Source organism: Petaurus breviceps, unplaced genomic scaffold (genome assembly GCF_028583685.1).
Source record: "Petaurus breviceps papuanus isolate PSGF00001 unplaced genomic scaffold, PetGlider_PUasm1.0 208, whole genome shotgun sequence".
NCBI classification, from domain to species: domain Eukaryota; kingdom Metazoa; phylum Chordata; class Mammalia; order Diprotodontia; family Petauridae; genus Petaurus; species Petaurus breviceps.
The window spans coordinates 10,752,798-10,765,941 of record NW_027185852.1 but is presented as its reverse complement, the minus strand read 5'-3'; the positions used below and the strand labels follow the sequence as shown (position 1 = coordinate 10,765,941).

The 13,144-nt window shown below is 43.0% G+C and overlaps 1 protein-coding gene across 1 annotated transcript in view; it reads right to left on the bottom strand.

Moving 5' to 3' along the window:
- LOC138165128 (tyrosine-protein kinase JAK1-like) overlaps positions 1–12,166 on the bottom strand; it is a 66,821-nt gene extending 54,655 nt beyond the window's left edge. The window contains exon 1 of the mRNA XM_069093283.1: positions 12,015–12,166. The gene's annotated coding sequence lies outside the window, so the exon portion shown is untranslated. The remainder of the gene's footprint in view (positions 1–12,014) is intronic.
- Positions 12,167–13,144: the final 978 nt, after the last annotated feature.

The window sequence follows — 13,144 nt, the reverse complement described above, 5'->3', positions numbered from 1 at the left end:
ATATATATATATATACATACACACACACACACACATATATATATATAATCTCATAGGGTTGTTGTAAGGATCGAGTAAAATTCTTGGAAAACCTTGAAATTCTACATAAATGATGGTTATTATCAATATTATCAAATTCATGCCTATGCCCTGGCTTAAGGAGCCACATGGTTATCACTTTTACTTGTTTTCTGACAGGGACCATGACATTGTCAATGTAGGGAGCCCCGAGTATAGACATTCTTCAATCAAAGAATATTAGCACCCACTCCGCCACTGAGAGTCTTCCCCAGTTGCCTGGGGGCACTGACCAGCTCAAGGTCACCCACCCATTGGGTGCCAGAGATGGACTTGAACCCAGGACTCAGTTCTCTTGACATTGTTCCTTGCCAGGTCTCTTAAAAAAGATAAATAAGTCAACATTTCAGTTTTGCACAGATGGAACCCATGACCCTTCCAGGGGTAGAACTTCCCTTGGCAGAACAACCTAAAGCGACATGCGTAGGGACAGATGATTCATTGACAGAAGAAGGTGCTGCCCAGGGAAGATTGCCCAATCTCTCCATCCCAGCTCAGTCTCAGAATGGGGCCAAGGTGCCCACAATGCTCTTGGGGATGACCTCATCTGATCCATGCATCAGCACTTCCAGGTGTTTACCACAAGATGGCAGGATGGGTCACAGAGAGCTTGCTACCTGCTCTCCTAGGACAGATAGGACAGAGAAGGGAGGGAGGGAGGGAGGGAGGGAGGGAGGAAGGAAGGAAGGAAGGAAGGAAGGAAGGAAGGAAGGAAGGAAGGAAGGAAGGGAGGAAGGGAGGAAGGGAGGAAGGGAGGAAGGGAGGAAGGGAGGGAAGGACTGTAATGTAATGAAGGAATATAAAATGTTTTTCAAACCTTAAAATGCTTTATAAAAGTGAGCTACCATCATGAAGGACAACTAAGTGATACCATAGTACATAGAGCACTGGGTTTGGAATCAGGAAGACCCGAGTTCGAATCCAGCCTCAGACATTTACTAGCTATGTGATAGTGGGCAAGTCACTTACTTAACCCTGTTTGCCTCCGTTTCTTCATCTGTAAAATGAGCTGGAGAAGGAAATGGCCAGCTACTCTACTATTCCTGACAAGAAAACTCCAAATGTGGTCGCAAAGAGTTAGACATGACTGAAATGACTGAACAACAAAAACAAAATTATTATTAAGGGAGGCAAAATGACAGGTCTGAAGTGAGCAAAAGCTTGGAGGTGACAATGCCTGAGAGTGTCTGCCTGATCCTGAATAGGTGAGCTGGCCTGAAGTTCATGTAGAGTAGGAAGAGGGAGATAAGGCCATGAAAGCAAAATGGAAGTCAGACTTGAGGGCCTTGGGTGTCAGAATAAAGGGTTTGAACTTTCTTCCCTAAAGCAATGAAAAATGAGGCAGCTAGAACATCTGAAGGGGGGGGGGGCAGACTAGGTGTAAGTACAGACTTGATCACTTGAGGAAACGGCAAAGAGCTGAACTGGGGACTCGAAGCTAAGCTGCTAAGGGTAGGATGGAGGGAATTTCAGGCATGGGAGGCTGCCCAGACAAAGATGATATGTGCATATATATGTATATATACACACATATGTGGAGGTGGCTAGGTGATGCAGAAGATAGAGCTCCAAGCCTGGAGTCAGGAAGACCTGAGTTCAAATCCAGACTCAGACACTTACTAGCTGTGTGACCCTGGGCAAGTCACTTATCCCAGTTTGCCTCAGTTTCCTCATCTGTAAAATGAGCTGGAGAAGGAAATGGCAAACCCCTTCAGTATCTTTGCCACATGGGGCATGAAGAATCAAACTGAAGTGACTGAACAGCAGCACACACATACATATGTTTGTATACAGATGTGCATGTGTACATTTATACATGTTGTCTTCCCCAACAGAATGAAGAAAGTTCCTTGATGTTGGGGACTATTTTATATTTTGGTCTTTGTAATAGGTGCTTAATACATTCTTGTTGCCTTGAAATGTTATCTTTTAAGCCTCAGTCACTCAAAACTGCACTAAGACTTTGGAGACACCAAGTATAAGGGAGGGAAAAGGGCAGAGATGAGACCCAGGATTTCAATGGTTTAGGGAACTCCCAGGTGGTGAAACTCCCTCCATCAGTTCAGGTTAGCACATTCTTTGCAACTGTGAGAGAGTTGCCTCTTAGAGCACTGGGCAGCTCAGTGAATTGAGTGATGGGTCAATGGCAGGACCTGAACCCAGGCATTCCTGGCTCTGAGAGGCTGGCTCTATCCACTCTGTCTCTCAATATAATTTTTTTTTCCATGTAGGCATTTCCAAATGTATTTTTTTTTCTCTTTTTGCATTACAGCCTCTAAGATTTGTTGGTGAATCATCCCCTGGAGATGAGTCACAGACAACTTTCCCAAAGCTTTTGTCCCCACTGCTCCAAGAAAGCATCTTGGGAAATTCCGTATGGGCCCCCTGCCCCTCAGCACTCTGGCCGAGCTGTGTTACTTATGAGTCACTCCCCCTCCTTCCCAAACAATGCCCCACACATGGCACTGACCTTGAAGAATTCTCTTTGTATCACATCCTGGACCAAAAGAGAAGGCAGAGACCAATGGCCCTGTATCCCATGGGTCCAGATTACAGTTAATAGAGTTCCCTCCCCTTACGTAACAATAAAGCATTTACCAAAACTGAACATGAGCTGCTAAATTCATGTGAATTATAATAGAAGATATTACATGAAATGTAAAAATTATACAGCAGAGAATGAATCATCTGAGCCTGGATGTCCAGCATCGCAGACACCAGGTCCAGAATAGACCTGAATTGCATGGTATATTGCTACATGGGGGCATCTAGGTGGCACAGTGGATAGAGATGAACGTGAGCTGAAATTTGGCCTTGGATGTTAGCTGTGGGAAAAGACATGACACTCTGTGTGCCTCAGTTTCCTCATCTATAAAATGAGCTCTATGGAAATGGCAAAGCACTCCAGTGTCTTTCCCAAGAAAACTCCTAAATGAGTTACAAAGGGTAACTGTTCATGACTGAACAACAATTGTAATGTGAGGGCTATGGATGCCCCCTAGGGATCTCAGTGGCTAAAAATGGGCTCCCACCAAAAACAGCAAAGATCTTCAGGAGCAAACCCAATTATGAGACCAACAGCTGACACCCCTATAACACTAACTTCTCCTCAGCTCAGCATCTGCCACTGACCACCAGGGACAGAAAGTGATGTCAGATTAAGGTTTCAATTCTGCACAGCCAGCCTAGGTCAGGTGACCTTATTAGCAAAGCAAGCCTGCAAAAAGAGTGTTTTTAACAAGCCGGGCTCCTCGAAGGATCCATCCAGCCCTCCTATCCTCCTGACCTCACAGAGCAGGGTGCTTAAGCTGGAGTGTCAGGGACCCCTTTGGCAGTCTGGTGACTCCTGTGGACCTTTCCCCACAATAATGCTTTTAAATACATCAAATAACTATAGTAGATTTTAAGAGAAAACAATTATACAGAAGTACAGGTATCAAAATTAAAAAAAACAAATCCAAGTTTATAAACTCTTGCCATAGAGCACCCCCCTTCAATAATCAAATCAATTAATATTTTATGTTGTTGTTGTTTTTTTTGCCTTTTCAAGGGCAATTGGGGTTAAGTAACTTGCCCAAGGTCACACTGCTAGTTTTTCTTTGTGTGGGTGTTAAGTGTCTGAGGCCAGAACCGAACTTGGGTCCTCCTGACTCCGAGACCGGCACTTTACTCACTGCGCCACCTAGCCGCCCCATTTTTTTTTATGTTTTTGTTTTTAATCAATCAATATTTTAATTAAATGTATGTTGTAAACACAGTGCTAAGTGTAGTTAGAAGCATGAGTCCTTTCCATCACCCAGCTAACTGTCTGTTTGAGGAGACAACACCCGAAACTTGGAAGATAGAAATCAGAATGTTAGTAACAATGGAGAGAACATTAAAAGAGATGTCACAGGACCTTACACTGTAAGCTCTTACCTCAGAGAACATCTAATCCAACTCCTTGTTTTACAAGGGAACAATACAAAGTCTAGAGATAAAAAGGGACTTGTCCAAGGTAACAATAATTCATGATGAAAGGCAGTAGTAATGGTGGCCAAAGAAGAAGCTAACTCAGCAAGGGAATGTCCTTATGAACCCTCAGACTGAGGACATTGTCAGTGGGAGTGAGCTGCAGAGGCTCCTGGGTTGGACCTTAAAAAGATGGATGGACAAGGGGCAATGCATTCCTAGGGATGAGAATGTTTTTGGCAGACTTACAGGAAAGGGCAAGTTATGGTCAATAGATAAGAAGTCAACCAGTTTGGCTGGAATGAAGGACCCATATAAAGGAAGTAGGGTCCTTGAAGGAAGTGAAATTGTCCTCCTAAGGAAGGCAGAGTAAGGAGCACAGAGGAAAGAACACTGTATTTAGAGCAACAGGACCTGGCTTGGGATCCTGACTGCTAATTACTGCCTCAATGGCACTCAAGGCAAGTCTCTGTGCCTCAGTTTGTCTACTGGGCTAAATCCCCTGAGGTCCCTTCTAACTTTCAATGTATGATTCTCCTCAGAGCACAGTCCTTTGCACACAGTAGAGGCTTAAATAATATTTGTCAAATTGAAGAGTGTTGGACGGGTCAATTCCAACAACTCTTAAAGACCATCTACTAAGGAACAGAAGGTTTGTGAGCTATGTCAGAGGAGGAAGGACCCATGCTGACAAATACAGTCTTGATGTGTCAAAGTTAAGTCTACTGTATCTGTCAGGTCTCAATATGTGCTACTTGGTGTACAAGTCTTCCTTCTAGGCTCTGCTTCCACTAGAGCTCTCCTCTGATGCCCTCCCACCCTGGCATCAAATAAAGGCAGAGGAGAGGTGTGTTGTCTGAGGGCATGAGGTCAGAAGGACCCATCTCCATGATGGTCACAGGGGAATGGAATTCTCAGTCATAATAACTCTAAATAAACATCTCCTAAGTTCTTAGAGGGGCAGCAGTCTGCACTAGGGAAAGCATTCCTGCCACTCACGAACTCCCATCTTGGGAGTGCTGGTTGACACCCATAATTCTGCACATAGCTAAACAACTAGGCATCCAGGCTGCTCAGTGTTGGAGTCAGTAAGATCTGAATTCAAATTCTACCTCGGACCCTTCCTAGCTGTGTGACATTGAGCCAATCTCTCAGCTTCCTTTTCCTTATCCATATGGCCAGTAAAATGCAACAAAGGCAAAACTGAGCTATGTTTTCTCTGAGCAAGATGAAAGTTTATTAACAGTGACATGTGTGACTGTTAATAAAGTAGGTAAGACTGGACCCCTCAGTCAGGCCAGCAACCACAATGCAAAGGGGGAAAGCCTCTTTATTGAAAAGCAAGAAAGAAGGAGTTCTGGATGATTGGAGAATGTCACAATTGGTTAAAGCAGAAAAAGGGGAGCTGGTCTTCCTCTATGGATGATCACAGCCCTCTTACAATTAAAGAATATTAATTGTTTTATTGGGTAGCTAGGTGGCCAGCAGATAGAGCACTGGGTTTAGAGTCAGGAAGATCTGAGTTCAAATCTAGCCTCAAAGTCACTTCACCCTGTTTGCCTCAGTTCCTCATCTGTAAAATGAGCTGGAGAAGGAAATGACAAAACACTCCAGGATCTTTGTCAAATGGGGTTATAAAGGGTCCACCTTGACTGGAATGACAGAACAATAACAATTGCTTTAGAGAGATTTCAACTGCCTCTTGTCATCTTGGTTAGAAAATCAGCACCACCTGGTCAGTGCTTCCCTTGGAGCAGATCAAACCACCCCTGATTTCACAAGGAGAGACAAGAGGCAGAAGAATTATCTTGGAGAGAGGCTCTGCCTAAACTGTTTTGTTTTTTTTTTTTGTTTACAGACAACAAATCAGATGTCCCAGGGGCTAGTTGACAGAGAAAGAGAACATCGGTCCACCAAGACTTTAATTCCAACTGGGAAGAGACCACATTTTTTAGCTTAACTGAGAAATGGGGTTTGACAAAATGCAGAACAGGGTTGGTTACAAAGCAGACTCAATTATAAAATGATACAGCATAATCTTAATTTCCTCATCTGTAAAATGGGAACATAATAAGAACACCTCCCTCCTGTTTGCCATGAGGATCAAACAAAATAAAGCATCTGCACACCTTAAAGATCTACATAAATGGGAGTTACCATCATGTTATTACACAGACAACCTGAATATCCCCAAATAGCTGAGAAACTCCAAGAGACAGAGACCAAACCTTCTCCTTCCTGTGTGGCCCCCTCCTAAGACCCTGCTTCACTCTAGCTCTGAGTAAATGAACATTGATTGACCGACTGTCCCTCTCCAGCCACTCTCTCCCCTCCCCCGCCCCCTTCTAGTGAACTCAGACTTAACTAGGGTCAGGATGAAGCAAACAATTGATAATCACTCACATGGATAGGAATTGTGGTTTTCTGGTCACCAAGTGCTTCGCAGACATGATCTCATCTGATCCTTATGCCAATGTGGGAGATTAAGTAGTGTGGTTATTATTAGCCCATTTTACAGATCCCATAGTGATCTCATTCCCCACCTCCCCACTATGGGTTCCATTATTGCCTTGATCAGGATGACTGGAGAATCTATCTATCCAGCCCAGCGCTCTTGTAAAAATAGCTAGCCTTTTAAAGTTTGCAAAGTGCTTTATAAATATGACCGCATTTAATCTCCAAACCTTCACTGCCAACTTCAAAGAATTTCAAGTGCTACAGAAATGTGAATTGTCATTAACAGTAATAATTAAAAATTATAACAACTAGTATTTAAATATCACTGGGAGGTTTCAAAACACTACAAATATCATCTTATTTTATCCCCACAACAATTCTGGGAAGTGCTATTATTATCCTCATTTTACCGATGAGGAAACTGAGGCAGGCAGCAGTTAAGTGACTTGCCCAGGGTCACACAGCTAGTCCAGTGTCTGAGGTAGGATTTGATCCCAGGTCTTCCTGACTTCAACTGCAAAACTTTCTCCACTGTGACAGCTAGATGCCTATTAATACTCCAAGCAGCCATGATTTCCTCAGTATGGGTACTCCCATCAACAACTTCTTTCTAGCAGACTGCCTGAGGCTAAGAGTGGTTGAATCTTTTGCCCATGGTCACACAGCTAGTGAACTAGATCAATGCTTTCAAAGGTTCAGGAATACAGACTCCCTAAGTTAAAGCAGATCTCAGTTGTCCTGAAGTCTTTTGTCTTAGAGTTACATAATAGTAAAAACAAGTAATAGGACCAATAAGTCCTTGGAGCTGAGATCTTTGAGCCTGAAGGGCTCTCAGAGGTGGTCTGGTCAGTGTCAGAGATAGAGTCTGAACCTGGATGTTTCGATTGCAGAGATAATTCTACTGAATGCTGATTCAAGTTCTTGGGAAGCCTTATCTTGTTATTATCCTGGGTGGATCCTGGATGAACAAAGGGATGAAACCACCTGAACTCCCACTGTAAGTCAATAAATTCTGTTCTCTCTACCATCAGCTAAGAAATGAAAGAGCTTAATTTGATCTGTATGAGCCCCATCACTTGGGGAAAAAGGACAGAGTCCTCAGATCCCTTAGGTACAAGGCTTTCAAATATTACCCAGAAAAATGTTCTTACCTTCTGAGACCCATCATATTTGGGAGAGTGGGGAGGAGACAAATCCTTACCTGTCACTACCCAGATTCAAAGCTCCCTGTTCCAGGAAAGAGAAACTTGAACAAACTGGCATAAAAATAACCAGTTCCTAGACCTGTTTCAGGTTTGATTCTCCTGCTAAAATATCATTGGAGCTATGTTGGGGTCAGTCAACTAGCAACTCCTCTGGGCAGCTACTCCTGGCATTTCTCTCTGTTGAGGTACAAAAATCCTCTGAAGATAACTACTTAAAAAGTAGAAGTGGTCAAATGGAAAAGGAGGTAAAAAAACTCACTAAAGAAAATAATTCCTTAAAATTTAGAATTCAGCAAGTGAAACCTAAGGATTGCATGAGACATCAAGAAACAATAAAACAAAATCTAAAAAAAAATATTGATTAAAATGTGAAATATCTCACTGGAAAAACAACTGACCTGGAAAATAAATCAGGGAGAGATCATTTAAGAATTATTGGCTTACCTGAAAGCCATGACAAAAAAAAAAGACCTGGATATCATATTTCAAGAAATTATCAAGGAAAACTGCTTTGATATCCTCGAATGAAAGGGTAAAAAAGAAATTAAAATAATTCCTTCTTTGGAAGTTCTTTTAACTCTGTCCATTTTTCTTTTAGCCCTCACATCTGACCTTTATCCTTCAGCTACTATTGTCACAAGTGAACTCAAAGAATTGATTTAAGTTCTAAGTCTGGCTCTACTGTATGAATGTGGACAAGTCACCTAGAACATACAATGTTAGAGCTGGGAAGGACCTTAGAACATAGAATGTTAAAGCTTGGAGGGGCCTTAGAAGAGCTAGAACACAGAATACTAAAGGTGGATTGAGCCTTAAAAATTAAAATATCATTGCTGAAAGGCACCATCAAATGTTCAAGCTAGAAAGCAGTTAAGAGAGAAAGTGAGATCATAGAGGGCCAGAAGGACCCTGGAAGAGAAAAGTTGAGAGCTAGAAGGGAGAACATCTAATCTAACTCATTCCTTCCCAAATAAGCAAATAGATTAAATCTCTTCTCCTCTCTGAGTCTCAGTTTCCTCATCTGGAAAATTAGAGGGTTGGATGAGGCCATCTTCAGGGACTGGTTCCAGCCTCACACTGTGTTTTTATCTACAAATTTCCTTCCTCTCTGAATGATCTCTGATAGGTTTCTGGAGTTAGAAGGGCTAAAGTCAAGAGCTCATTATGCAAAAGGGGGAAATTCTCTGAAAAGATCTGATGCATGAAAGAAATAATGACATGGATAACATCTCTGTGGTTTCCCTTCTAACCAATCCAGACCCAAGTGGAGCTGGCAGAGGGAGAAGGAGGCAGCCTCAGTCCACACCAAAAGGTGTTCTTGTCAGGGACTGATTCCTGGGAAAAACTGAAGGTGAGAAGTAGAAAATCCAATGCCTTGTTGGGCAAAATTCCTTTAAAAAGCAGATCCCACCAAAGAGTGCAAATGTTTGCCATCCTAGCTAAAGGGTAAACTACTCTTCTACTAGAGAATATGACTGGTCCCAAGTCAGATCAAGTTGGAACCCAACTTAGTCACCAGTATGCCTGGATTCCCAGCCTTGGGACCCTTGTTCTAACCCCAAACACCTCTGAACCTCAGTTTTCCCCAGGATAAGAGGTGTGTGTGTGTGGAGGGGGGAAGGCGAGGACCATACTCTTAGTCCTGCCCATCTTACAGGGTGGTTCTGAACACAGTGCTTTGTAATCCTTAAAGCCTTTACAGGAGCATGGAGTGCCTATTATTCCTAGCCTAGGACCTTGGACCCACTGAGTTACTTCTTTGACCTCAGGCTCAGGTTTGCCTCTTATCTCTCAGAGCTGTGGTGAGATTTAAATGAGCTGCTTTGGGCCTAAGAAGTTCTAAAAGTATCACTATCATTAGCATTATGATTGTTCCATTGTTAATCTTGTGCCATTAAGGGTTACTAGCAGGCTTTGGAGAGGCCCGCCACACCTTTTCTCTATTCCTCTCAGATTTTCTCTCCCTTTCCCCTCAGGTTCCTTTTTAGGCTTTTTTTTATGCTCCATTTAAATCTACGTTACTTGTTTTGGGCTTCTCATTCCTTTCTCCTTTCCCAGGTCTCTCTGTCTCTCTGTCTCTCTCCCCTCTGTCCCTCTCTGTCTGTTTCTCTCTGTCTCTGTCTCTCTCATCACTTTGAGACTGAGATAAATTATATGACACCCTGGCATCCTGCCATTCTGTATTCCCAGCAACAAAGGCCACTTTTCAGGAAAGCCTGCCTCCTTCCTGAGATAGGCAGATGATACACAAGCCAGGAGGGGAGGGGTTGAGGGGGATGGCAAGTCCGAATAGCTTGTGGGGTCCTGTTAGCAAAGGCTGAAAATGTCAAAGGGCATCGAAGGCTGAAAGATGATCAAAATATGCACCACATCCCCATACTGACTCACAGACACACATTTTGAGAAGAAAGATGATTTCCCCATCTGCTTCTCTGGGTATTTGTTCCTCCTAATTAGATACCAAAGCTGCCTCTATTCTAAAAGGCTACGGAATATCCTGGAGAGAGTCCTAGAGAGGTTCAAGAACCATTGGCTTGAAGTCCCAATTCCCCTGGTGGAAGCTTTGTGACCTTGGGCACATCACTTGACCCCTCCTGGCTCTAAGCCCAAGCTCTGATACATGATAGACAAAGGTGTCCTCAAGGCTAAGTGGGGGCAGTGCGGGACAATGAAAAGGACTGTCATCTCTGCTCCAGACCCAAGCAGTTGTGGCACAAGGCACTTCATCTCCAGATGTCACATTTTCCTCATCAGCAAATCAGGGAGAAAACAGAAGCAAGATGGCCCAGTGGATAGAGAAGCAGCCTCAGAATCATGAGTTCAAGTCCTCCATCTGCCACACATTGGCTGTGTGACCCTGGACAAGTCACTTAAGCTCCGTGTTCCATACAAGTCTCTAGGACTCAAAAAACAGAACAGTTGCCTGACTATGTTGGGAAAGGGAATTTTCTTGTAGTTAACTCCTTATACTGATGAAATCTCAGGGCTAACCCTAAAAAATGGGGGTAACACTAGTCCTGTCTGCTTTATAGCCCTTTGCAACGATAAAGCACAACAGAAAGTTGAATTGTCATTAAAATAAATAAATAAGGAACTCCAGGAGGAAAAGAAGGACTGAGCCACAGTGTACATGGGGGATAGATTATGAACCAAATGTCCACATAATCTCCACCCCCAACTGGAGAATCAAATGAAATTATCTGAAAAGAACTGATCACTGAATGAATCGATTTAATTAACACTAACAAGTTAAAGAACAGAAGAGTTTCTTTCTCTCTCCCTCCCTCTCTCTGTCTCTCTTAACTATGGGTACATTTGCAATCAACCATGATAGAATATGATTTTAAAACTGAAATCAGCTTCTTTGACACAATAAAAATAAATAGCTTTAGCACAATTACCACTACAGCGAGAATAAGAAGAATACAAAGTCCAAGGGCAAATCTTTGCATGAAGCATTTCAGAAATCCACATGGAGTTAGCATGCAGCCATGGGAGTCATTCTCCGTTGCATAAGTGATGTGTATGACGGGAACAAACAGGTCTCAAGAGAAGAACCACAAAATTCTTGAAAACCGTTTGGAAAAGTGCCCACATGTATAATAATCAGAGAAATTCCCTTACAGAGATCTCCTCTGTATTATCTGAGAACTAGCAGAGTGGCAAAGAGAACAGAAGACAGAAAACCAGCACTGCCAGGGCTGCTGGAAAAGAGGCCCCCTAATGAGGTCCCTGCTAGACGAGCAGACAATTGGCCCAAATCTTTGGGAAAGCGACTTGGAATTAAGCAAGAAAAGTTAGAAGTGCTTTGACCCACGGATCCCACTACTGGATTTATACCTCAAAGGAGGTTATTAAGAATGAAGCTAGCTGGTGAAAAATACTTACAGAATCAGTTTTCAAGAAAAAGTTGGAAACAAACCCCATGTCATTAGCTGAGCAGATTGTAGTAAATGAATATATAGTGTCATGCTATAGTGTGGTCCAGCAGGACACAATATGAATAATTCAGAGGAAAATGGGCAGACTGGTATAGACTGAAGCAGAGTGAAGAAAGCAGAACGTGGAGAACAGTATTCACACTGATTGCAATGAGGGCCATGAAGAACGTTTTAAAAGGCAGATCAGAACCAGTGGTCAATGCTTGTGTGAATTTATAGGGCACACACCCTTTCTTTCTTTAAAAAACAAAACACTAAAGCGGAATATTTCATTATTATCAGTCACTGTCATTCATTTATGTTGTTTTGTTTATCTGTTTCCAGGGCTACTCTGGTTGTGAGAACACTGGGCTTTTGTATGATGGGTCAGAAGGAAACTAACCATTTTTTTTTCAACCAAGATCTGTGTCCCAGCTGGTCTTATAAGTGTGCTCACAGCCTCCCCCAGCGGGAGTCACGCCTTAGGTGATCTTTGGGAACCGCCATCACTGAAAACTTCAGCAAGACTCTGCTAACCCAGCACTTGGCCCGTTCTTGCTCAAAAGACATAGAGTTCATCATTGTCTTCTCTGAAAATAGCAGGGAGAGAAAGAAACACACGTATCACATAATACAGATATGCTAGAGACACACACACACAGACACACAGTATGCATACATTTTAGAATCATAGAACCGCAGGACTAGAAGTAAGCAGACTGGTCATTATACAGAACCGAGACCAAGAGACAAAGTGAGGCAGCCTGGGGATGAGGGGGTGGGGGTGGGGAGGGTAGTATAGCTGTGATCCTGCTTCCTTCCTCTCTGGGTACAACTCCCCATTCACCCATGCCCTTGTGGCCACCTCCCCCAGAAGATGTCTCCATCCTGTGGCTCTTTCCTCTGACTGGTCACTTTCTCCTGTACTTCCACTTCACGGAGGGGCCCAGGGCAGTACACTCCCTTCTTCACATCTTCCCCAGCTTCCCTCCAGACCATTTGAACTTCCTTCTCCATCAGGCCCTCGTATTTATATCCTCGTATTTAGATCGTATATTATCCCTCCATTTTCTGATTCCTTTTATGGGTCACCATCCCCCACTTAATAGGTAAGCTACTTGAGGACAGGGACTATCTTTCTGTCTGTACATCCCCAGTGCTCAGCATGGTGCCTGACACATAGTAAATACTCAATAAATGTTTAATGAATTAACTGGAACTCAAATTTCTTGCTTCCTAGGTGAGTAAAACTGTACCGGCCGGGGAGGGGGGCCTTAATAATAATAATAATGGCCAGCATTTATATAGTGCTTTAAGATTTGCAAAATACTTTACAAATGTCATTTCATTTTATCTTCACAATAACCCTGGAGGTAGGGATTATTATCCCCATTTTACAGATGAAGAAGTTAAGTGACTTGTCCAGGGTCACATATCTGGTAAAATGTCCAAGATCTCACCTCAGGTCTTCCAAACTCCAGGTCAAGCACTCTATACCAGGTACCCACCAGCTGCCTAGACCCAGTCAGGAAA